The sequence below is a fragment of the Epinephelus moara genome, chromosome 8 (assembly GCF_006386435.1).
Source record: "Epinephelus moara isolate mb chromosome 8, YSFRI_EMoa_1.0, whole genome shotgun sequence".
NCBI lineage: Eukaryota > Metazoa > Chordata > Actinopteri > Perciformes > Serranidae > Epinephelus > Epinephelus moara.
The window spans coordinates 23,454,394-23,458,301 of record NC_065513.1 but is presented as its reverse complement, the minus strand read 5'-3'; the positions used below and the strand labels follow the sequence as shown (position 1 = coordinate 23,458,301).

At 40.7% G+C, this 3,908-nt stretch overlaps 1 protein-coding gene across 1 annotated transcript in view; it reads left to right on the top strand.

Moving 5' to 3' along the window:
• The window catches only part of LOC126394395 (transmembrane protein 150A-like), a 41,029-nt gene that overhangs the window by 5,897 nt on the left and 31,224 nt on the right, over positions 1-3,908 (top strand). The window lies entirely within an intron of this gene.

Sequence of the window (3,908 nt, the reverse complement as noted above, 5' to 3'; positions counted from 1 at the left end):
TACAGAAAATAAATACGTGTTAAGTATATCACACAATACTTAGGCTATATTAATGAACTGTGTTTTATTAGCAACCCAGTAGTTAAACATTTACCCACAGACACACACCTTGTACAAATGCGGTCAGTTGGGTGCTGCCACTTCCACCAGGGTCAAAGGAGACTCCCCCCTCCACTACCTCCATTAAGGGGCGACCCTTTTTGTTGGAGAGGGCCAGCTCCTCAGCAGGAGTGAAATCCTGTGTGGGAGGGGCCCCTCCTGTCTTCCCCAATTTGTTTTTTTCCCCTGTTGGCTGCAAGCTATGTCAAAGCCATTTTACTGTGCTCGTTTTGTACTGATATTATCCAACAACAGAGTGTGATCAAGGTACTAAAGCCTTGGAGGTTACTCGCTGTACTTATAAACCATGAGAATAAGTCTTACCGCTTTAAATTATGTTTTTATGTTGTTTTTTTAATTTGTCCCATGTGCCTTTCGCACTGCCGGGGTTAGAACTGAAAGAATGAGGTTAAAATTGTCATATACACCATCTAAGTGGAATACACAAATGTAATTACAGACAGATCTACTCATGTCCTAAATGAGTTATGATATTGTATTGTACACAATATATATAAGTCATAAGATATACACCGATCAGCCAAAACATTAAAACCACCGACAGGTGAAGTGAACAACATTGATCATCTTGTTATAGTGTAATGTTCTGCTGGGAAACCTTGGGCTCTGACATTTATGTGGATGCCACCTGACACGCTCCACCCGCCTGAACACTAGTGCAGACCAGGTACCCCCCCTTATGGCAACGGCATCCCCCAGTAGCAGTGCCCCCCCAGCAGGACATTGCACCAAGCCACACCACAAAAACTGCTCAGGAATGGCCCAAAGTACATGACAAAGAGCTCAAGGCACCCACCTGGCCTCCAAATGCCCCAGTTCCCAGTCTGATCAAACATCTGTGGGACTGCCATCGACAAGTGCCGTCACCATGAGGAGGTTTACTTGGTCTGCAACGCTGTTCGGGTGGGTGGAGTGCATCAAGTAGCATTCACTTTAATCCAGGGAACCCAAGGTTTCCCAGCAGAACAATGCACTGCAACAAGATGATCAATGTTATTCACTTCACCCAGAGATGGGCAAAAATACATCAAAATGTATTTTGATACAAAATACAAAATACTCCTCAAATAAATGTATCAAAAAAAAATACAAAATACTGGTGCCAGAAAATGTATCAAAATAAAATACATGTATTTTGTATTTTCAAATACAGGAAATACTTTTTTTCTTTTTCTTTTTAGCAGTGACCCGCAGCTCTATAGGTCACTCTGTCAGTCGGTTGGTTGGTTGGTCGGTCGGTCCACAAAGTTTTTCGTGAATAACTCAAAAAGTCCTTGATCAAAAATGATCAAATTGATCAAATCCTGCAACTAGAGACCATGAGTAACTATATCAGAAAGAATGCCCATGATTTGTCCATAGGTGGCGCTATACTAACCGATTCAAATCTTTTTGAGAATAACTCAAAACGTCCTTGACCAAAAATGCTCAAAATTTACATGCTGCAATTAGAGATCACAAGTAACTATGCCAGAAAGAACAACCATGATTCATCCGTTAATGGTGTGATAGTAGCAAATTTGGTCGCAGCTACTGTAAATTTGCTTTTTTTCTCACAATTTGGTATAGCAGAGTATTCAGGTTTGGACTGTAGGCTACCCTAAAATATTATTTATTGATTCAGATTTAGATTCAGACAACTTTATTGATCCCACGTGAGGCAATTCATTTGCAGCATACTCATCCCAAGCATCAACCACAACAACATACAATTTCCTATGTTATGCACAGTCCACTAAAACAGACCACTAGGTCATTGAAGGGCACATTGAATGGCCCAAGTTTTAATATGTTTTAATAGTTTGATAATAAAAATAAGTAAAAAATATTGTTACATCCAATATTATAAGAATGTGTTTTGTGTAGCCTATTATTTTTGTTTTTTGTTTTTGTGAGAAAGTATTTTGAGTATTTAAAATACAAAATTACTCCACTCAAAAGTATTTTGTTACAAATTACATTTGCTTTTTATCGGCCTTATCAAATACAAATTACAAAATACTCAAATGTAATTGAAATACGTATTTTAAATACAAGTAATAGAAATACTGCCCATCCCTGGTTGTTCCCTCATTTTGGTTCATTTGTGCGCTCCAGATAGAAGTAGTTCCCTCAAGATAAAGGTCTTTCCCTAGTTTTGGTTAATTTGTGCCCTGGAATTATAAGTCATTTCATCGAAATATAAGTCTTTCCCTCATTTTGGTTAATTTATGTGCTCTATAAGATATTAAGTCGTTCCCTCATTCTCATTGCACTCTCAACTGCATGGTCACATTTAATTTTTTCAAGTTGATTAAAACTGTAAAATATCTGCCTAAATTAGCTTTTCAACATATCTAAAAACTGGGCGAAATCAAGGCTTTGATACAGAGCTGTTGATGACAATAGCCACGGAAAACTAACTTCACCCCTGTGGACAGGCTGGTGTGTTGTGCTAGCTCTCAGTAATGTTACACTTATCTCAAGCGCACAAATTAACCAAAACAAGGGAATGAATGAAACAGTTTGGAGGCCATCTCGAGTGCTCGATTTAGTAAAGCATAGTCTCAATTTATTTATTTATTTATTCTCCCGTACTGAATAACTTTATAATATGTTGAGTTTCCTCTTGTATAGCACTAATAATCATCAGTGAATGAACTAGTATGATGCACTGAAGGCACCAAGGGTCTGTCCCAATACTCACACTTCCCCTCAAAATTGGCCCTTGCGCTTGTTTTTGCACGTTCCCGCGAAGGGCTAGGGTGTCCCAAACTTTAGGGAAGTGCTTTTCAGCCCTTAAAATCCCTACTTAATTTGAAGGGCTGTGCGACGCACACTTACAAACCCATGCCAACTGAGGGGAAGATTGAATTTTCCAGGATGCATTGCGAAACTATCCAGCCAGGCAGGAGCCAGCATTTTGGAAATGAGTGCAAGAAGCCTATGCTGATGATACCAGTGCTGTAGGTGAACACGCCTGTTACGCTAATTTGCATGAAGTGGTGTCCCAGTTCGTAGGTAAAATTCCCTACTTCTCAACACTACCCCTTGGTGGTTGAGGGGAATCCATCTGGCGAAGGGGTAAGGTTAAAGGAATATGCCGACGATTTGGGAGTTATGCACTTTCTCTATCATTTTCATAGTGAGACAACATGATCAATATCTTTTTTGTGTCTGTACGTCCAGTGGCTGGGTCTCAGCGGTGAGCATTGCGGCTTAGCTTAGCGAATACAATTGAAGTCTATAGGGGGTCAGTAGCCTACTCTGTAAAAGTTAACAAATAAACATTACAGAAACCCTGAAGCTGGCATTTCTGCACGTGCATTTAAAAGAAACATGTTTAAACATTAATTCGAAAAACAAGAGTCCTTTTTAGTCGTTATAGAAGAAGTTTGATACACGGAACTATAGTGTGTGTACATTCTGCGCTGTGATCCGTGGAGGGATACACTGGTGGGCAGGCACAGGCACAGGCACAGACATAGCCTGTAAACAAAACTCAGTTGTTTATTTAGCCTAACGATATCTCCAGACTATAGTAGTTGCAATGAACGACTTTGAACGCGATTTTGTTTCTTGTAGCGGACACAGATCCAGAGCCATACCTGTTTGAGCCGGAGTATACAGATGAGGAACTCCAGGTGTTGGATGCTGAGCAGGCGAGAAGAGAGGCTGAATCCTCCGAGGCAGCGGAACAGCAAGGGGCTGAGGGGAGACGGAGGTCAGGGGAGGATTGGTGGTGTAGCTGCAGGGCTTGCCAACCTATGCCTACGGAGGTGGAATCATTTTGCTGCACAGAATGGGAT